At 33.9% G+C, this 26,176-nt stretch overlaps 1 protein-coding gene across 7 annotated transcripts in view; it reads right to left on the bottom strand.

The window, feature by feature from the left end:
* CCSER1 (coiled-coil serine rich protein 1) overlaps positions 1 to 26,176 on the bottom strand; it is a 1,108,427-nt gene that overhangs the window by 1,027,038 nt on the left and 55,213 nt on the right. The window contains exon 1 of one of the 7 annotated variants that reach the window (XM_036226731.1): positions 1,913 to 4,563. The exons of the other annotated variants lie outside the window; for them this stretch is intronic. The gene's annotated coding sequence lies outside the window, so the exon portion shown is untranslated. Of the gene's footprint in view, positions 1 to 1,912; positions 4,564 to 26,176 lie in introns of those variants that run through there. 7 annotated transcript variants of the gene reach the window in all.

The raw sequence follows: 26,176 nt of genomic DNA on the forward strand, positions 1-26,176 counted from the left end.
TACTTCCTCTGTCAAAATCTACTTACAGAAGAGATTATAATAATTCACAACATAGGGCAAATATTTATGAACACAAAGAAAAACTCCTCCTGGGAATTTAATTAAATATATATATTTTAATAGTGATAATGTTTTAAGTTTTGAGGTTTAATCAGTAGAATTTCAGAGATCCAAAAGTGAAAATAAGAGGCATCTGGAGGACATCTGACCCTGCCGTGTGTTATAATTTTTGTCTGATGCGGTGCTTACATACAAAAATGTCTGGGGTAGGTCTTGGCATATAATAGATACTACATAAATGTGATGAATTAAAAAATTTCCTGATAGCACCACAATCAGGGACAAGATATCTGGTCCAAATATAACAATAGCTCTAAATGCATTACAATTACAAAAAGATATAACTTGCATATACACTAAGCATCAAGAAAATATGACTTTTGCATATTATGTGTAATTAACTTCTCTCCAGTTTTCCCAAGATTATCTTTTCTTATACCACTATTAAGCATATCTTCACTGAAATTCTATAATACTTTAAGACTTCATGTAATCAATTTTCTGTTCCTTACCTAAGGTCTAAACTATTCAAGTGAAAAACTGATACCACAATTTACTGTCAAAATAATTTCTTACTTTAAGCATATAAAGCGACATATTTTTTCTAAAAATCGATTACTGATTATACAAATTTAAAAATTATCCTCAATAGTTAAAAAAAGCCAAATTATATCACAATCCATTTTACCGAATACCTAAATTAGCATACATTTGTATAGGCATTGATTTTTTCATAAAAACAGAATGGAATGAGAGAAAAATAAAAATTGAGATAATAAAATATATATTTCTATATATCTATGGTACAAGGATAAATCTAAATTGCTTCTGATCAGTTATACTTCTTGAAACAATACAAACATCTGTAACAATCAGGACCAGCTCTAGCTGGTTCTTACAGATAGTCTTGGCAAACTGTCTGTTGCCTGGTAAATTAAAGTGATTCATCAATGTCCATGCTGTCGCAAATACACAAGATTGGCTAACAGAGATAGATACAAAGTACAGAAAAGGTGCCAGCTGTACTGGACGCTTAATTTTTTTTTCAGACGGGATATATATTTTATATATGTTGAAGTCTATCAAACCTGATTTCTGTTTTGTTATGTTGTCAGAAATTCTTTTTATTAAAATCTTTGTAAGAATGATAGCTAGAGTCACTAAAAAATACATGACACATTAATTACCCTTAATATTTATCTATATTTTCTTCCAAAATCAAAAATAAAGAAAGAAAAAATCTAAACAGATATTTATGTGCAGAGAAAAAATGGCATAGATAATAAAAAGGGAGATCATGGGAAAACAAGTTCTAGAGATGTTCAGTTTTACATTTTTTTAATAAGTGCCAATACTATTTAATAACATTTTCCTTATTTATTCATCATTATCATGCTGATTTCCCATACTTCCATTTCCTCATTCCAAGTTTATAGGAACCGTTTGAAGGCTCAGATTTCCGGTGTTTAATTCAATAACTATTTCAGCATGGAGTATTTATAAAGTGCTGTTTTAGATACAGAAGTGACACTGAAGCAAGTTCCATTACAATCTTTGCCAAAAATAATTATATTTCTCACAATCTAAAACTGAATAACATTCCATATGCCATATATAAGTAATGGAATCTGATCAATCCTCACTTGTATTCCCAATGAATATAAAGCATAACTTTCACTGAAAATAAATTTAAGCTTACAATTTCATTTGGGAATGGAGTTCAGGTGAGTGATCTAGACTGAGGGTGTCGATTCGAAGGCATCAACATATATATAATAATTGGAATGATGAGAATAAATGATATAAAAAGTATGATTATCTTAAGACAGTTAAATATTTAAAAAACAAATACCTGTTTACCAGACATCTGGAATTGGATGTTCAATCTAAAACAAAACAAAACAAAAACAAAAACAAAACCTCGATAAAAATCAGAATCAATCAATTCTTTCTAAATCTACCACTCTTATTATATTTCAAATCATGTTTTTAAGGGCCAAAACATAGAAATTAACCATGACATTTTCCTCCTTCTCACCAATCCACAGCAGTCAGTGCATCCTATAGATTTATCCTCCTAAATAGTTCATTTTTCCTCATCCCTGTTTCTGTATATCTAATTCATATTACCATCATTTTCACATACGTTATTTAAATAGCTTCTGGCTTGTGTCTCTTTCTGTGGTCTTGCTAACTCTCATTCTTTGCACTAAAGCCAGTATTAGCCTAAATTCCAAACCCTTTCAGAGGGCACGAAAAGCCTTTATCACCAACCTCATGTCTCACCAATATAACCCTATCCCCCATCGCTAACACCACACACACACATTTACAGACACCTTACACTCCAGGCATACTACTCGGTTTTCTATTCAAAAGTGTCAAGTTTCCTTATCACCATCACATTATTTGCATTTTCTATGCCTCTGTCTGGAGTTCCAACCTCATTTCCAGCCTATGCATATAGTAAACTACTCTGAAGAAAATCAAAGCCCTGTGAAGTTATCACTTGACCTTATTATGTAGCTAGCTGCACATAACTAGAAAATTAAAGCCAAATCTTCTTGCAATAAGTTTAACACTTTATTTCTTCTTTAATTTTTAAAACTTTCCTTTAATTGAGCAGCAGAAATCTTCACAAATGATATCTTAGATGGAACTCTAATACAATGCTTAAAAATAAGATGCTCTGTTGCAGTTTTGACATTGAATGATCTCAAAACACCTCCTTCCCCTAGAATCTCTTGAGTTATTTCAAAAGCACTTTACAATAGAAGAGAATGAACTCCAACTGTAAGTAAAAGTCCTTCTACTCTTTCCCTATATTATGCCTTAGTTCATAGAAGAAGGAATTTCTAACACATCTGAAATCTAGAGAAGTACTTTTGAAATGTAATGTACCAACAAGTCACCAATGGTGGAAAGGAATCCTGTTAAAAGCACATTGTGACTGAGGAGGTCAGGGATGGAACCCTAGGTTCTGCACTTCTAACAAGCATTCAGGTCACACGGCTGCTGCTGATCCAAGGACCACCTTACATTTGAGTAGCAAGGATCTGAGTTATGGAAAAAGTTCTGCTCCTTTTTACCAACTCACTCTTATTCCTTCAGAGGTGGAGGGTAACACATTTCTTTTATCAGAATTTTCCCCAAGTGGGTGGATGAAATGTATTAAATATTATTTATACACATACGGAACACACACACACACACACACACACACACACACACACACCCCACACACACTTGTACACATCATGGAGCTTCTGAACCTGTAGCACCCTGATACTTAAAGGGCTCCCAACATTGCCCCTGCTCTCTCTCCTGCTTGATGTTCCCATGTAGTAAAGCACTTGGATAGTGCTCCCAGGGCTGGGGGCAGCGGGGGTATCAAAGGTCAGATGTGAGGCAGGAGTTGCAGATTTTCACCCCAGCCTCCATGCTGATGGACTGCACAACTTGAGCTTGACTGTACATCTTTTAGATTTGCTTCATTAAAAAGAAGCACATAAAAGAGCCAGGCTTTCTACTGCACCTTTGCCAGAAAGTTCTATATTTGGAAAATGACTGGGAAGTGCCTGTCCCATTATTAAAGTAGATACTTTGATTCCTACTCGACCGCCAGTGTCCTGTGTCTATTTTCTCTGTCAAATAGAGAACAGAAATGTGGAGAGTTTTAGGCCTCCCTAATCACCTACACTAACCCAGATCATATCTCTAACTTTACCAGCTGGGAAAATTTGATGTGTTTTACTATATAAATATACTTCTAAAATGTGCATTTGCTCTCCAAGTAGAAAAAAAAATACTGATTTTAAAAAGTGGGCACGCAAAACTATTGCTACATATTTTTAAGCTGAGATCAACTTTGTTTTTCCTGAACTTCAGGAAAGTCATCTTATGTTGTTACCTATATGTACAGTGACAGCTTGTTCACCCATCATGAAACTTGCTACTATGCTAAAGATAGAAGGTAACTAGTTAATATTTCTTGTAAAGGAGTAACTCAAGAGCATCCTTTTCCCAGTCGGTTTAGGAAATATATACTGTCCACTGGTGAGAGGGTTTTCATTTAATAAATGCTCACCCAAGTGAAAGGTACTTTAAAAATGCTTTAAAAGAAAACATTTTTTTATAGCTAGCTTTGTAAAGAAGGGCTACAATGTAATCTTGTATTGTTAATGATAACGCTTCACTAGCTGAGTATTACATTGAATGGATTTGTCAGGAATAGTGAACATGCTTTGGAGAGTTTTAATATAACTCCTATCTAATCTCTTTAAATAACCTATTTCTTTGATAAAATTCTATTCATCCAGAAGAAATAATGTAAAATAAAAATATAGTACTCAAAACATTAATTCATAATAGTTTTTTTAAAATCAACAAGGTTTTAAACTGGAATTCTTACTTATGTGTCTCCTCTTAACAGTAAATCTATCAAAAAGAATTTACATAACTGCAATCGAACATAAATTGAAAACCAAACTGGAATGCTCTATTAGACGGAATAAAATGTAACATTGCTAGGAGAGCATACTTACTACAATATTCAAAATTCTCTGTAAAAAGTAACATAAAATTCACAGTAGAAGATAAGGAATGCCTCTAATCTCCCTAGACCTCAGTCTCTTCATTTCTAAGATTAGAAAATGTTCTAAGGATTTCTCCTGAAGTCTGTTATCTCAAAAGTCTACAGGATAGTTTGGATATCAGCATTTACTTCACACAGGCTGAATTAGTAAGAATTCAGACAGTGCCTCTGCTACTTCATCAAATCCATGTACTAGGCTGGATCTTCCAATGTAATGTTAGTCTTTAGAAAATACACCTGTTTTCCATTGCCTTGTAATGATCTAGTAAGTACAAGGTTGGATGTTATTAAACTAACTGAGAAATCCACAATTTATTCATTTTTGTGACTATTTATTGATAATTAGGCTGATTTTAGACTCATAGGTTTAACGTCCAGGACTCCCTGAGTACTCTCCAACAATCTTATTTGTCCATTCCTGTCCAACTCACCTAGATAGTCTGTTCATATCTTCTCCTCTCCCCTCAAACCTTCAATACTTCCTCTTATATCCTTCACTCTCATATTTGTCTACCACTAAAAACAGAAGCATTTGCAAAGAACTTCCCCAGACTTCCAGTGTTTTATTTCTAACCCACTTACCCTTGTGCCCATGTAGTTCGCCTCCTTTCCCATTACTAAGGATAAATAAGGATGGATACTGCATGTACCTATCCAAGGGCAATTCTTCCACATTCATACTTCATTCTATCCTCTCTAGGCTACTAAATGGTCTCATTCCAAAAATAATCATGTTCTTTTTAAACAGCATGATTAATTGTATATCCTCTTCTGGATTATTCCATTAGATTATTCCTTGCAAGCATAATGTATTCAGTCTTAAAACAAACCAATAAAAATTCCTTAATCCCTCCTTCCATCTATCTATTGCAAAACTACTCAAAAGAGAATCTCATATTTGCATTCTCCGATTTTGTTTCTCTCATTTTCTCTTAAACAAATTCCAGTTTTTCTTATCGTCACCATTTCAATTAAGCAACTTTTGTCAAAGTAATGACTGATCTCTTTATTCCTAAAACCACTGAATTGTTAAATTCGGTCCTCATCTTATTTAAGACCTATCAGCAGCATTTGTCAGAGCTGATAAATTCCTTCTGACTTCTCTCTTTTTTTACTTGGCTTCTGGTACAACACACTCCTGCTTCTCTTGTTCCCTCCTCGAGTTTTCCTCCCCAGTGTGCTTGCTAGTTCTTCCTCATCACTTCCAACATCTCCACATGTGCACTCTCCTCCATATGTGGACCTCTCCTCTTTCATACATATACCCCTTCCCCAGGAGATCTCACCTGGTTCCACACTCTAAATGCCAGTTATATACTGCGTACTCCCACGTCTGTGTTTCCGGCCTGGACGTAGCCTCTGAAACCCAGCTTCACATGTTCTACAGCCTACACATGTCCACTTTGATGCCTAACCGACATCTCAAACCTAACATGTCCCAGAGTAAACACCTGGTTTTACCCCAAATAACTGCTTGTCTCACAAACCTCTCCATCTCAGTAACTGGCAAATCCTCCTGTAAACCAGCCATCCCTCAGGTCCCTTTCTCTCACACTTCACATCAATTCTTTAGCAATTCGTTATGATTCTATTGCCATCCTTAGAGCCCTCATCAAAGCCACCATCTGCATTCTCCTGATTACTCTGCTACCAGGGGACTTACTTCCAACACTGAAGCCAGAGTGCACCTGTTAAATATGCAGTCAGGTCTTCTCGTGCCTATTTAAAAACACTCATAACCTTTCCCATATCACACAGAATAAAAGGCAAGGTCCTCACAAATGCCTTTGTAATCTAATTCCTCACATACATGTTGGGCCGCATGTCTCCTGAAGCCACTTTGCTACAGACACATTCTCTCCTCTTCACTTGTTCAACAGGCCAAGTACTCTTCTGCAAAGAGGGTTTTGCACTCGATATTCTCTTTGCCTGAAATATTCTTCCCACAAATTTGCCACCAAAGATCTTTGCCCAAAGGTTATCTCTTCAGAAAGACCTTCCTTGAACATCTTATATAAAAATGCAACTGCTGTTAGCATTCCCATTTCCCATTATTCTGCTTTACTTTTCTCCTTAGCATTTATCACTGTCAGACATATTATGTATTCACAATCTTTTGGAGTGAAGAATTCAAAACTCTCCAATATCATTAATTTGCTATTAAATCAGATACTGAATATTTTTAGTAAACAACTGTCTAACACGACTAAATATTTAATGTAATTTATTCAGGGTTGAAATTATTTTCTACATTGTTTTTTTTTTGTTCCTATAAAACTATAATAAAGTCAGTCTTCCAAATGCATCTAACTATAGGAAAATAGTTTTACCCTTTTTGAGTGATACAACAAAGAAAACAGACTTGATGTAAACAAAATATAAAATGTAAAGTACCTTAAAATGGAATTATCAACTTTCTAATATTCAGTAGTAGCAAAAATATTTCCAAAATGAAAATGCTGTATCAGAGACTCAGATGCGTCAGTTTTCATCATATGTTTAAATAAATGCAACTAATTTGTATATTGACCTCTGACAACCTAAACAAACAGAGGTGCTTTTTGAGTAATCTCCAAATCGGGCTCTTTGCAATGGATATTTAAGAATCTAAAATGACACTATCTTACAGTAATTTTAAAACTCTCTGGATTATGTAGGATGATTTGATTAAAGTTTTATAGACAAATTAAAGAGACTCCAGAAGAAGGTGCCCCATTTGATGATACATCTTGAAATTTTTCTACCTAATGAAAGCAGGTATTTGATGAGAGTTGTAGCCAAGTAGCCAAGGGGTTCACATCTGGTTGATGCCTGCATATAATCTTGGCATTCCACCAATGTAACTTAGGCAAATTACTGTAAGGAAACTATCTCATTAAAGAAGCACTCAGTGTTTCCTTCAACCTTTAAGATTATTTAATATTTTCTTCTCTTCTTCTTTCCATTGTGCCTACAGATATGCTCAAAAGACTTAACTCTCTGAGGAAAAGAGAAGCAAAACACAAAACAGTGAACTTCCTTGATTATCTTATTTATCTCAAGAATTTATCAGTAACTTTTGTAAAATCTATTTCTGATTATATTATTCTCCCTATCTAAAATTATTCAATAACTCTCAATAACCTGTAGAATGAAAGTCAAGATTCTTAAGGAAACCCATCATGGCAGATTACATTTTCCAAAAACAGCTATAAAAACACTCCCATCCCACCATCTGTTCTTCAATGTGGAAGATTTGGAGGCAGAGTCAGCCTACCCACTTCTTGAATATGGGCTGTCCTCATTGACTTTTTTGTATGCAATAAAATACGAGATATTCATATAGAGATGTCATAGTCAAAACATCAGTTCTTTGAGTGACATCCAAGAATCTCAGTTCTTACTCACTTTAAATATAAGTGTACCAGTTTTATAACCATCTCCTTCCCTAGAACAGCAGTACAGGTAACGATGCTGAAATGGTGCAGGACTAACCTCAGCTGGGCTGAATCAAGAGACATCAACAATAGAGATATGACTCTTAGAAATGATTAAACATTCTGGGGGGATCTGGGAAAGCCACAAAATTCTAGGTTTGCAGTCTGAAAGCAGAATTGAAAATCTGCTGATCTTGTAGCCATGGAGATTTGGAATCCTCTTATTCTTTCTAGGAACATTTTAAAATATTTTCTCAATAAATTTACTCTTATTCCAATGATGTACAGAAAAGCTACTAAATTTCTAGACATTGTCATATTGTTATGCAAAAGAAAACATCTATGAAACTGAACTTTTTTTTAACACTCAGTTGACCCATTTAAAAAATGTTTGCGAGAATACATGGTAAACAATTTAAATTTAAAAAACGCATCTCTCTCATAAGACTATACTTATCACAATGCTATTTAACTCATACACAAAGCTTGATTTGGAAAAACAGAATTATTGTAACAGCAATCAGTGACAGAATAAAAAATTAAAATAAAATGTTTCAGTTCTAGAACATATTATTTAAATAATTGTTTATTTAGCCAATTAATCTATAAAATTAAAATTGGAAAGCTATGCGATATTTAATTCTCATTATTTATGAAATAATGAAAGATTTTTAAAGCCTTATTTAATACTGTTTATATAAAACCAAATGGCTTATTTTCAGTGTGAATGGGATATGAATATCTCTTCACTGTTAAATTTAATTCATAGTAGGCATTTGAGCTCCACAAAAACAACTTTATTTAAAACTTCACATTTTGATCATCAAAGCTTAATATAAATAATAGAATCTTTTAAATAACAATTTCAAATATTCTTATCAAAATTACTGCCTAACAAAATCAATCGAGAGCATTGCTATGTGTTCTTTAATTTTATTAGAAATGATAGCAGAATACCTGAAACTACATACAGAAACTAGCTATAAGCAACACAGAAGAATGCAACTGTTTAAACCTTATAATTCAACTTTAATTAACAACATACGATGCACGGTCAAATTTTAAAGAGTTTATTTTTTCACTATTTTTATGTAGGTTTTTCTAAGGTAAGTTCTCTGAAACCATAACTGATTCTTTTTAAAATATGTAAACAGAAATAACAAACACAGATCACTTGCTTGCAGGTGCATGCAGGTCAAAGAAGGAAAGGGGAAATGGCTGCTCAGTTTCTTTAATAAAAGGTCTTTCCTCTACATAGCTGTTTTCTTGGGGTATTGAAAACAAAGTATATTCAAAGAGAGTATGAGAGAGCAAAGTAGAGATTCCCCTGGTTAGGAGCAAGCAGGAAGTCTAACTTTTTACTGGGTTAAGATTAGGGCACAGAAAAGCAGCAAGATACTGACAAAGAGAGGCCACAGCAATTTTAATAACAGACAAACTGATTAGGAGGAATCACAGCTGAGTGAAGTACTACACACACACACACACACACGCGTGAGCGCGCGCGCACACACACACACAATGGGATGGATGTACTGGTTTTATTCAGTCTTAGAGGAAAAAATTAAAACAAAATATGGTAGGCCTTTAACAGTGATTAATAAATATTAACTCTTAATGTGATTAAAACAAGATTATTCCAATTTTTTTTGAAAAAGCAGCATTAGACAAAAACAGTGATCTTAAAGTAATCATTCAGACAATTTAGTTTTGAGAGAAAGATCTAAGGATTCAATCTCGCCAAAGGAAAGGAAAACTGAAATTCAATGTGTAATACCACACATACTGGAAATATAAGTGATTGTATATTCCATTGTCTTTAAATAAAATTAGAACATAGGGTCCCATTGATTAGATTCACGGGAATGCCAGTATTACATGTACTTTTAATGAAAGGAGGCAAGAGAAATAAAGTCTTAAACCAAGCTACTTTCAGAGACTGCAATATGCTGATCAGCTCTGCAGCCAGGCCAGGACACCTGCAGAACACAGGAAGATTTCTGCTGGGATTGCTAATAACCCATTTCCCACACCCATGAAGAGGAAACAGGAAAAACAGTCTTTAACTGGCTGCCTTAAATAAAATAAAATCGTTCATTCCCTATGGCTAAAACCATAGAGAATCTATGAATTAAAGGCTGAGAACTCCCAGCAGGCCTTTCAGGATACATATTCTTCCCCTTCCCCTTCCTCACTGTACGCCCATATCAAAGGAAATGAGTAAACAAAGTCTTTAAACTGTAATTCACAGGAACTAAAGAATGATACGTAAACTGAATGATGTGTAAACTGAGTTCCCCCAGTCACAGTCACAGTCGAACTGTCTTGGTCCCTCTCAGTGCCTTTACTCTCCGTGTCTTTCTCTAGGTACTCTTTAGTCTGTCTCTCTCACTGTCCTCGTCCTTCTTCTGCTCTCTCTCTCTGCCTCTGAGAGAAGACCACACTCTGTCTGTGGAGTGTTACCCTTTTTCTACCAAACTTTTTTTTTTTAACTCTAACTTTGGCCTGTTTGTTGAATTCTTTCTACAATCTCCACCAAAGAACCGTTTTCTCAGTGCAAGGCTTGGTCGCAGGGGAATTTGCCCTGTCCTGCACTACTTTGACCAAGGTTCTTAACTAAAGGCTGGGTGTTTGTTTGTTTGTTTGTTTGTTTGTTATTTGCAGCATAGACCCCTCTGGTAATCAGAACGCAGGCAGATCAAAGAGGAGCATGGCCATACTTCAGCTCCAGGCAAGAAGAGACCCTGGTGTGGTCAGACTACTGCCTCTCCTACTCACCTGAAGAACTAGATGCCATTGGATTCTGCGCCTGCACCATCTCCCCTACTCTGCTGCTCTCTGCTTGCTGAACTTTAACCTCATCGCCCCAGATCCCTGTCTAAGCTAGTTCCTCAAAGACTGGGGCTTCATGGGGTTGGGGGGGAGGAATCCACTCCTTCATGCTAGATTTGACTCTGGGTGGCCTCATTTGAGATTCCATGACCAGAGCACTTAGTGTCCATTCCTGTAATCACACAGCCCTTTGTTTCAGTGGATCATCCTTTACACCTTTTTCACATAGTGAAGAGCAGCTCTAAGGAACAGAAGACTTCAAATGGCCACTGTAATGGGCCCTGTTTCTTATGCACAAGTAGGCCTCAAGGCATCTTCTGGAAGGACAAAAATAAAAAGGCCTGAAACTGATATCAGGCAAATATTTTCATTTATTATCAATACAGAGCCCAACAGAAGCAATATATAAAGAAGAAAAATCAACTACTTTGTAATAAATAGTTAAATAAATATTTAAAGGAGTCATCTGGAAATAATTTTATCTGCTATGTCTATTAAAGAATACCTATAGAAATCATAGTTGTTTCTGGAGACAAAGTACAGGCAAATAATTCGATGGTGTTAACTAATTATATATTTTAAAAAAATAAAACTAATGATGAGAAATTTAGAGTCCATGGTAAATTTTTTGAAAATCAGGTAAAAATCAGTGGATAATCAAACACAGACTGCAAATATTCCTGGGCCTTTAAACTGCAGAATACTTAATGAGGTACAAAGCATTGTGTCTATCATTTATCAATTTACATGAATCATTAGAAATCACATAAGCAGCTGTGGTTCACAAAAAAATGCATTTCCATAGATGAGAAGATAGGTAGTAATTTCAGTGAATAAATGAATAAATGTCATCATTTAAATAAATGTGACAGACTAAGTAATTAGGCAGACATAATTAAAGTATTCCTAAATTCTGGAAGTAATGAAAAAACTCTCCATACACATCTTATGCAGACTTGTCAAAGTATATAATACATTGGAACAGTGTTCTCAAGCATTATGGTCCACAGGATACCAGATCCATGGATATTACAGTGGTGCTCTGAAAATTAGACCCTTCAGTCCAGCAAGTTTGGGAAGACTGGCTTAAGAGTTTATTTACAAGACATTCAAGAAAATGTATTGTGATGGGGTTCATTATGAATCACCAAGCAGGGTTATTTAGTTTTCGAACACTTATTTAAACCCGAAATTCTATTTCCACGTAATACCTTGAGATATCACTATGCAACTGAATTCTCTTTTAAAAATGTTTTGTTCCATATTCTCAGAAAACACCATAAGAATAACAAATTGACTATTATACACTTCTGAAATTATATGTTGATCTTCCTTAATAGTAACATGAAGTACATTATAAATACATAATCTGCTCAACAGCTAGAACTATTATGGTCATTTTCAGTAAGTTATTTCAAAATCTATCATTTCTTCTTATTGTTAGATATTCTTTCTTTCCATCTACATAAATTTTGCCAAACTTTCATGACTCAGAACACATTTCATATATTGTATACACCTCTCTCTTATTTGCTCTAAACTTTTCTTTAAACATCTATAATGCTAATTTATCCAGCAATGTCCCAAACAGTAGCCACTAGCCATCCATGGTTACTGGCACTTCAAATGTGGCTAGTCAAAACTGAAAAGTGTGCAAGTGTAAAGATGCACCAATTTCAGAGATTTAGTAAAAGAATATAAATGTCTCAATAGTTTTTATATTAATTATATGCTAAAAAGATAATATTTTGGATATACCAGGTTCAATAAATTTATTATTAAAATTAATCCCACCTATTTTTAAAGTATGGCTACTAAAAACTTAAAATCACACTTGAGGTTTGCATATGCTTCTGTTGAAAAACTCTGATCTATATCACCTATTTAATTCAATTATATAATATTCTGTGCTAATTATATAACAACTTCTGCTAATCTCTTTTCCTTAACTTTATAGCATGCTTTTCTATGCAGATTTTAAAAATCTATATGGAACCTAGAAAAGTTGTATCAAGTAGATATTGAATTATGTTTTAATTTGTAAACTTGTTCTGAAATTAGAGTTTAATTTGTATATTTACCTTAAGAAAGGTAAGTGAATGATATAACCAAAGCTGTTCCTGAAACTCTATTAGCATTTGTACCATGCACTCTAAGAACTGGCATATTGAGATAAACGGAGAGATTTTTGTCAAATCTCTTTCTGATATTCCCAGACAGGGTATAAAGGGAGTTATGGACTCTTACTTTAAAACTTTTTGGAAGTATGCCTTTCAGAAGTAAGTATATTTCACTATAAATGTTAAATCAAAATTGCTGCTTATTTCCCCCACACGCAGTAAAATTCCTAAGGAAAGAAATTATTCCTTTTCATCCCTACATTTATAGAAAGCGCCATCATACATGGCACATAGTAGGAGATACATAAATAGTGAAATGATCCACAAATGACAAAAGTTGATTGTATTTAAGGATGTTAATGCAGATTAGCAGTTCGCTTTATATAGTCTCTTCATCATATAATATCACATTAAAAAAACAACCATCCCAAGTCAAGTTACTTTTTATTGGTACACTTATAAATATTTAAGCTAATGATAAACTGCAATCATACTGTTTTCTACGGAGTTACTATAACTTTGTAGCAATAAGTGTTGAAGGCTCTAGAATGACTCTTGTTCCTAAGCAAATTGGGCTTCTCTGTTTTTGGTATGATTTTCTACTTGTGAAAGAATCCTGAAATCTAAAAAGATCTCAAATACGTATCAAGATATTTGTACATCTAGTTACTATTCTGGGTTAAAGTATTAAAGGTTCCTTTGAAAGCAGTAATATGATATCTAGGAAAAATAAGATAGTAAGCTATTATCATTTATATAATCCTCAAAGAAATTTAGGGGCAGTGTCAGAAGAAATTAAATCTGAGGCAGGAAGGTTCTATTCACTTTGAGTAGGATGGTCCTGGGTATGGACTGTGGGAAAGAGATAATGTTAGGTAGCTAGTCAGACATGAGCGACAGGGAAACAAAGAAATAGAGCCCAGCTTAGAGTCCACTGAAAGAACACCCCAATGATAGCAGAATTCTGTTTAAGCACATGAGCACCAGGCAGCGTTATATAGCAGCCAAGTGTCAAAATGACCTCATGTGCCAATAACCTAGGAATGTCTTTGGAACCACCCATCACGGCTCAAACATAAGGCATCATTCCCACCTCTGGTCATTGTGGCTGCTGGTGGTGGTGGTTGTCACAGTGCTCTATTACAGTTCTTCGCTAAAACCATGTGCCTACTTGGGGCATGCTTTGTCTTTCTAAGATACACTTTTGATAAATCTTTTCTAAATATCACCGACCTGTGATTCTTCATTGTGTCAATGAGGAAGAACGGAGGAAAAATGCTAATTACACCTCTGCACCGTTATCCTGTTATCCCCCTCCACGCTGTTGGGGCAACATCCAAGTTCAAATTGCCCCCAGTGGTAATAATACCACATATGCCATCATGAGTTCAGCTTGTGGAGACTGAATGCTAGAAATCAGATTACCAGAGTTAGAAAGAACATGCTCGCGCGCACGCACGTGTGTGTGTGTGTGTGTGTGTGTGTGTGTGTGTGTGTCAAGGTGGGGATGGAGTGACAGAGTTAATAATGTAAAGGGGAAAACATCGCATTGAAATGATACACCATGAATTTGAACCCTAATTCTTCCAACTTACTTGCTTTGCAATATTGGGCATTATTTAAGTGAATCTAGGATTGTTTTCCCGTGAAAAGCAAATAGCAAGGTTTGTAAGCATTAGAAATAACATGTGAGGAGACTGATACATGAAGTTTTCTAACATATTATTTTTATTACTAGAAACAAATGTGAAAAAAAAAAAAACACAAAATTCAACTGAACCCAAGTTCAAAAATTTTACAAGTGCTAGAACCTTATGACTCTATGGTTCTAAAATAGTCTGCCTTGCTATTGTTCTTAAAATTTCTTAAAACTCAAAAAGATCACATCCCAGTATATGACAGAGGAAACTGCAGCAACCTTATATGACTGGCCTATTCTGTGACTAATACACACATACAAACTCACGAAACAGTGCTTCAAAATTAATATGGCTTTTAAAAACAACAAATGAACAATTAATTCTAACAGTTTGTAAAAGCCAAGTAACACACATATGGAAAAACAGAAGCCAGAGAACACTCCAAACTAGACAAAATATAGTGTCTTATAGCAACTCAGTCTTTATACTTGACAAAGAATAGACACTAGTAGTTAAGAATCTTGAATACCAAAGTCTTGCCTATTATCAATTAGTATATTTGAAATTATTTCCTTGTTTGAGAAAGTATTATACCAAATGAATTAAGCACTGATTATCCAAAGTCTCCCTCACACAATTTTTTTTTTTGTTCAATCCATTTCACATTCCTTGAGAAAAGACGAAAGAAGGAGAGGGCTAGAAAAATATATTTGGGTTTGCATAAATTTTTAAATATAAAATAATTTGTTCCATTACATAGTCTAAAAAATGTTTCATTTCAACAAAATTATTACCATGATAGCAATTATAGAGTGACTTTTATTAGACCAAGGTTAGATGATACTTTAGGTGAAAACAAAAGGGCTAAAAAAAACGACTAAATAAGATTTTCAGCAAACATTGCCATTACCTTTAGGTATTCTTTATTTGAAGAAAAAGGAAATAAAAAGTGAAAGTGTAATACAGCCTGTGGATCGGTTCTAATATTAATAAAATGTTAAAATATTTATAAATTTGGCTCATGGTACATTGATTACATTTCATGTACTATAATGTACTTTTTTAAGTCTTTTAAGTATAAAAACCTCATAAAAAGAAAAATTAAAATATCAAAATTTCAAACCTATTTCAAAATCAATATTTGTAAACCCGAAGATGCTAATTTCAGAAGATACAGCAATGGGTTCTTTACAAAAGATCAGGATAATCTTTGAATTTCTTTGTATCAGGCACTCTTGAAAAACTTAAAGTTAGATAGTAAAAAGACTGACAATTTGTTTTTTCATAAGCGAACGATAAATCTGTTGAAAAAAATGAGCTTAAAGTTGTAACCAAACTAAAGGTAACCTACTGATAATCACAATGAACAGAAAGATTAGAAAAAGTTTCTAAAAAGTTTCAAGGCATTTACGCTAGCAAAACTATCTTATTCATGAAAAGCCCTGTGGATAGATATTTCTGAAAAGAATTTTATTGATTCTTCATCACTTTTTTCAAAGAAGGAGCTCTTTTTGGACTGATGGATTTGTACATTACCATCAAAAGGTCTCTTACATAATTGATTTGAAACAGTTCTTTTGAACGGTAAAGGTCAATAAGCATCTCTTTTAGTGCTGACTGTATATGGTGAATTGAAGTTCTCTGCAAAAGCTGAAATCTTTCTAGAGTTGAAATTCACCAAAACAAAGTTCACTGTAGTTTTATGTTAAAACCAACATATGGTTCAGATTTTCAACAGCAAGGGTCAAAAAACATTTCACCATGGGACAGAAAGTTGTCGTTTTTTTTTTTTTTAATATGTCTTTATTTCTATTATGACATAGCATCAAACTCATGTTATGGTAATTCGTATTTCACTGTCACCTCAGAAAAAAAGTTAGTTACTTCAAATATTCAACTGTTTTATATACTACTGTTTGAAAATTTGAGTGTATAAGACAGTGGACTAAGATTACTTAATTTTTTAAAGCTTCACTTTTATTAAAGTATGACAGACATGCCTATAAATTAATTGAAAAGATATATGTTGGCCCTCCATTTCTTCAGGTTTCATATCTGAGGATTCAACCAACATTGGATTGAAATATTGAAAAAACATCTCAGAAAGTTCCAAAAAGCAAAACTTGAAATTGACACTTGAGCAAAGCACTACGCTGAATCCCCATAAATGCAGTGATGTGTAGGCACACCCAGCTGTAGCCTATATGCAGATATAGGTTATATGCAAATACTACGCCATTTTATATATGGGCCTTGAACATCCCCGGATGTTGATATTTGTGGGGGTCTCCTCATCTATTTTTTCCTCTTATTTTTTATATTTTTATTAGGTTTGGTACATGTTAAAATACACAAATATCCTCCTGCAAGTATAACTGTTCTAAGCTTTTTAATGATATATTTAAAGCTAACTGGAATATTACTGTTTTTGAGTGAAAATAATTAATGTTAAGTGGCTTTCTCAGATGGCATTTAAGAAAACACAGGTAGAAATTAAATAACTACGTAAAACTATGTAATGAGGTGATCAAATGAAGTAATAACTTTCAAAATATACTGCAACTTTATAGTTCCTCAAATAATTTTACCTCTATTACTTTACTTAATCTACAAAACCTCATGAGCAGAAAATTGTCTCCAAGATCCTCTCTCTTGTTTTCATACATCGCTCTTCAATTTCAAATTCAACGTACTTAACACTATACTAGAAAATGGCCCTCTAGTTAGTACAATATGAGAAGTATGACCATAGATTTCTCACTTACTTAGCAACTCTATAGATTTACTAAACACCATTTATGTGCCAGGAACATGTTATATACACCTGAAGTTTGTGAACAAGACAGACTTGGTCCTGCCTTTAGGGTAGGTATAAACTAGGTCTCTTATATGAACTCCACAATCTGTCTTTTGGTTCAGGTATAGGTTCCTACACATCCAACTTAAGAATATTAGACTTTATTTTTTGACAAACAAAGTAATCACAGACGTTATAAAATAATAATATGCCACTCAATATATAGAATTGCTCCTGAGATTCTCAACAGGGTAACATTTTTATACTGATTTGATAACAGACACCCTAATAAAATTTATTTTAGGATTTAGTTATTTGTGGTGTATAAGCTGTTCTCTGGAAAGAAAAATTGTTTTGTTCTTGTTTTTATTTTATAGACATACTATGTCTATATTCTTTCATTAATTCTTTAATTAGTGATATACTGTATTAAATTGTCCCCACTGTTTTCTGTTCTACTGTTCTAGAAATGCAACAGTTAAAAAATTTTTTACTATCTTCTCTAGCAAACCACCTCCTACTCAAAAGGGGGATTTTATTTTTACCTATTATTTCATCCAACATAATACTGACAATGTAAATCATCTTCACTATTAATTTTTACAGGCCAGGAACCATACACTAGGTGCTCTGCATATTTTCTCCACCACAGTCCTAATAGATAAGTACTATTAGTATCCCAATTTGTCATATAATAATAAAATAGTCTTAGTAAGGTTGGTTGCTTTTTCCAAGGTCAAGCAACAATTGTGTGACAATTGTGAAGTTCAAATCCAGGGCTTCACAGCTCCATAGCTGAAATGCTCAACCTCTAATCTACCACAATACTGTTTCTCAAAATAAAAACTGAATAAATGTTTACTGAATAAATGAAATAGATGTGCTTTTTATATTTATTTCATATTATCTCAACTCTATTATTTTGTATCTTTATAACTAGTATATAATCTTTTTTTTTTCCTTTTGGTTTTGGTAAATACAGGGTAGAGGGATAATGCTTTATATGAAACCTAACTCAGTGCAATGCCTTTAATGTATAACAGAAAACACCCACATTCTAAAAGTCACAATTTAGCTCCTTATTCCATACTGGAAAATATTATTTATTATTGCTTCGTTTTTTATCTATCTGGATTCACCAAAGAAACTCTAAATTTCTTAAAGGCAGGAAGAATTACTATGATGAATCCTTCACTCCTCATTTTTCCACTTTATAAGAATGGTGAATTTTCCACTTCTCACTAGAGGAGACTGTTGGAGGAAATACTCTCAGTGCCTATCCCTATCTCCTTACCAGTTCCTTCCCCAAATAGGAGATGTCTGGTCATCCAAAACCTGAGATTTTTTTAAAACTTTTATTTTATTTTAAAAAGTTAGACATTCATACAATCCATTGATTGATCCCCTGACCTCTCTAGCACCTATCTGGCACTATACACAACAATTACAATAATATTGACTGTATATCCTATGCTATACCCTAAATCCCCGTGACTATTTTGTAACTACTAATTTGTACTTCTTCATCCCGTCACTTTTTTCGCCCAGCCCCCCAAACCTTTTCCCCTCTGGCAGTCACCACATTGTCCTCTGTATCAGTGAGTCTGTTTTCATTTAGTTTGTTCATTTCTTTTGTTCCTTAGATTCCAACATATAAGTGAAATCATATGGTATTTGTCTTTCTCTGTCTGACTTTTTTCTCTCAGCATAATACCCTCTAGGTCCATCAATGTCATTGCAAATGGTAAGATTTCACTTTTTTTAAAGCTGAGTAAAATTCCATTGTACATATGTACTATAACCTCTTTATCCAATCACCTACTGATGGGCACTTAAGTCGCTTCCATATCTTGGCTATTGTGAATACTACTGCCATGAACATAGGGGTCCATAGATCTTTACAAACAAGGGTTTGGCTTTCTTTGGATAAATAACCAGAAGTGCAATTACTGAGTGAAGATGTAGTTCTATTTTAAATTTTTTGAGGAACCTCCAAATTGTTTTCCGGAGTGGTTGTATCAATTTGTAATCCTATCAACAGCACACAAGGGTTCACTTTTCTCTACATCCTTGTCAACATTTGTTATTCTTTGATTTATTGATGATAGCCAATCTACAGGTGTGAGGTGATATCTAATTATAATTTTAATTTGCATTGCTCTAGTGATTAGTGACCTTGAGGATCTTTTCATAGGTCTACTGGCCATCTGTATGTCCTCTTTGGAGAAACTTCTATTTAGGTCTTCTGCTTATTTTTAATTGGATTGTTTGGAGTTTTTTGGTGTTGAGTTGTATTAGTTCTTTCTAAATTATGGATATTAACCCCTTGTCAGATGTATCGTAGGCAAATATCTTCTCCCATTCAATAAGTAGTCTTTTCATTTTGTTGGTTTCCTTTCCTGTGCAACAACTTTTTAGTTTGAAGGAGTCTCATTTGTTTATTTTTTCTTTTATTTCCCTTATCTGAGGAGATACATCAGGAAAAAAATTACTAATAGCAATATTGCAGTTTACTGCCTATGTTTTCTTCTAGAAGTTTTATGGTTTCAGGTCTTACATTGAAGTTTTTAATCCATTTTGAATTTATTCTTATATATGGTGCAAGAAGGTGGTCCAGTTTCATTTTTTTCATGTATCTATCCAGTTTTTCCAACGCTATCTGTTGCAAAGTCTATCTTTACCCTGTTGTGTAATATCTTTGCCTCCTTTCTCATAGGTTAAATATCCATATAAGTGTGGATTTATTTCTGGGTTCTCTATTTTAATTGATCTATGTGTCTGTTTTGATGCCAGTACCAAGTTGTTTCTATTATCATAGATTTATAGTATAGTTTGATATAAGGTAGTATGACACCTCCAACTTTGTTCTTCTTTCTCAAAATTGCCATGGCTATCCAGGACCTTTCATGGTTCCATATGAATTTTAGGAGTATTTGTTCTAGTTCTTTGAAAAATGCCATTGGTATTTTGATAGGGGTTGCATTGAATCTATAGATTACTTTTGGTATTATGACCATTTTAACAATGTTGATTCTTCCTACCCATGAGCACAGTATATGCTTCCGTTTATTTATATCTTCTTCAATTTTTTTTTTTCAATGACTCATAATTTTCTAAGAACAGGTCTTTTACCTCCTTGGTTAATTTGATTCCTAGATATTTTATTGTTTTTGATGCAACCGTAAATGGGATTGTTTTCATAATTTCTCTGATACTTCATCATTGGTACATAAAAATGCAAATGACTTTTGAATATTAGCTTTGTATCTTGCTAATTTATTGAATTCATTTACCAGTTCAACAGTTGTTTTTTTTTTTAAGTGGAACCTTTGAGTTTTCTCTGTATAGTATCATGTGATCTGTAAATAATGAGTTTTACATCTTCCTTTCCGATTTTGATGTCTTTTATTTTTCCTTCTTGTCTGACTACTATAACTAGGACTTCTAATACTGTGTTTAAAAGAAGTGCTAAAAGTGGGCATCCTTGTCTTCTTCCTGATCTTAAGGAAAATACTTTTAGCCCTTTCCCATTGAGTATGATGTTAGCTGTAGTTTTGTCATATAATTCCCTCTTGAATTTTTTAGAAAAATTTGAGGAGAATAGGTTAATTCTTCTTTGAACACTTGGTAAAATTTTCCTATGAAGGCATCTTGTCCAGAACTTTTTTTTTTTTGGGGGGGGGGGGAGGTTGATTACTGACTCAATTTCGTTAGTGGTAATTTGTCAGTTCAAATGTTGTTTCTTCTTGTCTCAGGCTTGGGACATTTAATGTGTCCAGAAATGTATCCATTTCTTCTATATTTTCCAATTTTTTGGCATGTAATTGCTTGTAGTATTTTCTTATAATCTTTTGTATTTCTGTGGAGTCTGCAGTTACTTCTCTTTCATTTATGATTTTATTTATTTAGGTCCTCTCTTTTTCTTGAAGAGTCTGTTTAAAGGTTTATCAGTTTTGTTTATCCTTTTAAAGAACAATCTCTTGGTTTCATTGATCTTTTGTATTTTTTTTCTAGATTCTATTTTGTTTATTTCCACTCTGATCTTTATTATTTCCTTCCTTCTACTCACTTTGGTTTACTTTGACATTCTTTTTCTACTTCTTTTAATGTGTAAGGTTACATTGTTTATTTGAAACGTTTCTTGTTTCTCGATGTAGTCCTGTATTACTATGAAATGCCCTCTTAGGACTGCTTTTCCTGTGTTCCATGAGATTTTGAGTTGAGTTTTCATTTTCATTTGTCTCTAGGTATCTTTTGACTTCTTCTTTGATCTCCTTGTTAACTCATTAGCCTCCATGTGTTTGTGCATTTTCCGTTTTTTTCTTTTAGTTCACTCCTAGTTTCATACAATTTTAGTCAGAGAAGACATGATTTCAACCTTCTTAAATATATTGAGACTTGTTTTGTGGCCTAGCATGTGGCCTATCCTAGAAAATGTTCCATGTTCACTTGAAAAGAATGTATGTTCTGCTGCTCTGGGGTAAAATGCTCTAAAAATATCAATTAAATTCATCTGGTTTAGTGTGTCATTTAAGGCCTCTGTTTCCTTATTGATTTTTTGCCTGAAAGATCTGTCCATTGATGTCAATGGGGTGTTAAAGTCTCCTACTATGAATGTATTCCTGTCATTCTCTCCATTTATGTTAATCAATAATTAATTTATATATGTAGGTGCTCCTATGTTGGGTGTGCATATGTTTGCTAGGGAGGATTACATCCTCTTGTACTGATCCCTTTATCATTATGTAGTGTCCTTGTCTCTTATATATAGCTTTAGTTTTAAAGACTTTTTTGTCTGATGTAAGTATTGTTATCCCAGCTTTTTTTTCATTTCCATTTGCATGAAATAGCTTTTTCCCTCCCTTTACTTTCAGTCTGTGTATGTTATCTGATCTGAAGTTGGTCTCTTGTAGACAGCATATGTAAGGGACCTGTTTTCTTATCTCTATCAGCTATTTCTTATTTCTTATCAGCTATCCTATGTCTTTCGATTGCAGCATTTTAGCCATTTACATGTAAAGTAAGCCATTTACATTTAAAGAAATTATTGATAAGTACACAGTTATTGCCATTTTATTATTTGTATTTATGGGGATTTTTCCCTCTTCTTTTTGAGAAGTCCTCTTAATATTTCTTGTAATTCTGGCTTGCTAGTGATGAATTCCTTGAGCTTTTTCTTGTCTGGGAAGCTCTTTATCTCACCTTCCATTTTAATTGATAGCCTTGATGGGTAGAGTAGCTTTGGTTGTCAGTTCTTGTTTTCTTGTTTTCTTGACTATTCCATGCCAATCCCTCCTGCCTGCAAAGTTTCCATTGAAAAATCAGAGGACATTCTTATGGGAGTACCTTTGTAAGTGACTAGCTGCCTTTCCTTTGCTGCTTTTAGGATTCTCTCTTTGTCTTTAACATTTGGCATTTCAATGATGATGTGTCTTAGTGTAGGTCTGTGTGGGTTCCTTTTGTTTGGGTCTCTGCACTTTCTAAATTTGTATGTCTATTTCCTTCACCAGGTAAAGGAAGTTTACTGTCATAATTTTTTGACTACTGGTATTAGGCATTGGGGGCAAATGACCTCTTTCTGGCCACCTATCTCATTCTAGTGAACAGGCTTCAAATCAGATGTTATACCCCACCTACACTCAGATTATAGCAATGCTCTTATGAAATAGGCAAAGACAAGGGAGAAAGAGGCCTCATCAAATCTTTTACTCTAAGTGGCATGTGGCGATCATTTTTCTAGAAAGCCCTGTATTGAAATGACTTTCCCAGCCACATCTTCTACTTTTCCTGTAAAGCTTACAAAAACTTGTTAAGTTATAATATAAACGATTTGCTCAATCAAACTAATCCGAAGAGAAACCAGAAATTAGAGGCAAAGTAAAGTTCCTTAAATACTTTTAGACGTGGTACTCAATTCTCATTAGATTCTTTTGGTTGTTTTTTAAGAACTTTATTGCTCTTTTTCAATTTGTGTTACTATATAAAGTTCTTATTTTCAGTAATACTTTTATATATCATACAAGGAGAGTTTCAAAGTTTCTATTTTCAAATTGCTGCTGATAATAAAATCAATTCTTTCCAAGTACCAAGAAGAAATCCTTGGTTCCATTAACAGTTGCACCTAGCATCTTGGCCAAAGTGTTCTTTCCTAAACACATAAGAGATAACAGAGTAACCACATGGTAGTTTGGCAAAAGCAACAAATGCAGGACAAAATAAGGTTTCAGATAAGTGAAATTCTATTACTATTGTCTGAGAGCAAGTGGGCAAGAATTGCCTCTCCTTTAAAATTTTTGTCTATCTGTCTGATTGTGTCCGTCTCTCTCTCTCTCTCTCTCTCTCTCTCTCTCTCTCTCTCTCTCTCTCTCTCTCTCTCACACACACACACACACACACACACACACACACACACAAATCTGAGAATAGTTTCTGTGGTGTTAAAATGTGAGTGTGAGGAGGGATATTTAAGAGTTAAGAAGGAATGCTTTTTCCTCTAGTTTAAGTAAAAGTAGCAAAAATTTGTAAGCAATTCTCTGCATTCTCATGAAATCTCTTGTCTTCTGGCCATGATCAGCTCCTTGTAGATAATTTCATTATCAAGAAATAGCTACTGAGGTGGTTCTTAACACAACAATGCACAAAGCTTTATCACAGGAGATTGCTTTTACATCATGAATGCAAATATGGTTGTGAATGCTCATATTTACTTGTCAGGAGGAGCCTTTTCTGTAGTTACTATGTGACCCAGAGCTGGGAGGTTTTATTCATTTTTTTTAGATGTGGCTGCTAAATCACATGACATTTTTGTGCTTCAGTTTCTTGACCAACTCTAGTTATTAAGCATTAAAGCCAAATCACAATGCATAAATGTTTAATTCTCTGCAGTCTCATATCTCTAACGGTAATACTATATTAGAAAACCCTTCATTGTTCCACAAACAATAAAAAAAGTTGATGTTGATTGTACCTCACATCCTCCTTCACTAGTGGTAACTGTAAATATTATGTCACCAAACTATATGTTGTACATATATTTCTCATCATAAACAATAAAATTCATACTGTATTGAGAATACATCTCTTGCTCCTGCCAACATCATTTAAAATTAAACACAGAACTCTCAGTCAGAAAAACAACAGGAATATATTTATAGTAATAGTCAATGAAGAAACTAAACCTTAAAGAACCACACATGTTTGTCAACCAACTACAAAAGTAATTATGTATATATTTTATATAAAGCAAATATATGGAGGGAGGGCAGGAAAGAATGGGAATGGAGGAGGAAGAGAGAGAGACAGAATAAATTTTGCCCAGGGTTACAGAGTAAGAAAAAAAAAAGCATAAAAATATTAAACATAGATAATGTTACCATGGTATGTATATATACATATGTTTACATATACGTACACACACATACATATATATGTATAAATACATGTCCATAAATACACACTAAACATACTTGCACACATTGATATGCTCAGCGTATTTCATAAGTCAACTATCTCAGACTTGGAATTACAGAGCTGGAAGGGGCATTGAGAGGTCATCTGAAGAGAGTCTTTCCTTTAAACAGTTTAGTGCTTAAACTATCAAAGACATATCTACTCTATTTTTAGAGCTCTCTTGGGATGGAGATTTATTATAGACCACATTGCACTGCACTTTTAATAGATTCACAGGTATCATACTTGACAAAACCATATTTCACAGATCCTCAGTCCAACAGGCTTTCCTTGGTACCGTCTAAATACGTGCCCCTTTCCTTACTGTGACAGCACTGGCAGCTAAAGGATTTAGCTTCACATGAAAATGCAGTCAAAGAGTTCAAAAGGTACAGATGTGTATGTAAAAATGATGTTAATTTTTCCAACACTGCTGTCAGCCATAGGCCAGCCATGTTTCCAAAGCCTCTGGGCTAACCCTGGGCAAAATGTAAAGCAGGCGAAATCCTTTTCTGAATCCACACCCTCTCTAACCCTCTTATTTGTTTGCAGCAACATTCTCTTGCCTTCAACACTGTATCCGCTTCATCAGGTTTTTCTACCCTCAGAGTAACAGATTCCTGCCCTATTTCTTATCCAGGTCACTTTTCTTTGAAGACTGTTAATCTGAAAAACACTAATTCAGGCTTAGATATTAAGGAATTAATGGGTTAATACTACTTACTGTAGTTTATAATTTTACTAAATGCTATACATACAAAGAATTCCATGAAAATAATGGATCTTGATATTTTCAAATGTCACCATTTATTCTACAGCATACTAAGCATTTCCTCACAGTGATCCTGCAAAAACCAAAACTGCTTTTAAACCTTTGAAAAACTTCTAAATATAACACTATGATGACAGAAGTTAAATTAAAACCCTATTCATTCACAAAGAACACTGAAAAAAATATATACTTATTGTCAATAGTGAAATATGGCTGGTAATGTATTTTTTTAAAAGTCCTTAGCTCCAGTATCTTTTTATACTTAAAATGATGTAAAATTATAAGATACCGTAGAAGAACACATATTAGTGTCCATATCTCATACCTAAGCCAGTATGTGAAGCTGGTGGTGCAGGACGTGCAATGGAGCAGTGTGGGAAACAGGAAGAATAAATAAACAGAAATGGAATTATTTAACAAAAATAATTATATAAATAAACGTTCTTGCCAAGAAATGCCGCTACTTAACTGCTTCAAAAGAGTAAACCAATCTAAA

The sequence above is a fragment of the Rousettus aegyptiacus genome, unplaced genomic scaffold (genome assembly GCF_014176215.1).
Source record: "Rousettus aegyptiacus isolate mRouAeg1 unplaced genomic scaffold, mRouAeg1.p scaffold_m13_p_10, whole genome shotgun sequence".
NCBI lineage: Eukaryota > Metazoa > Chordata > Mammalia > Chiroptera > Pteropodidae > Rousettus > Rousettus aegyptiacus.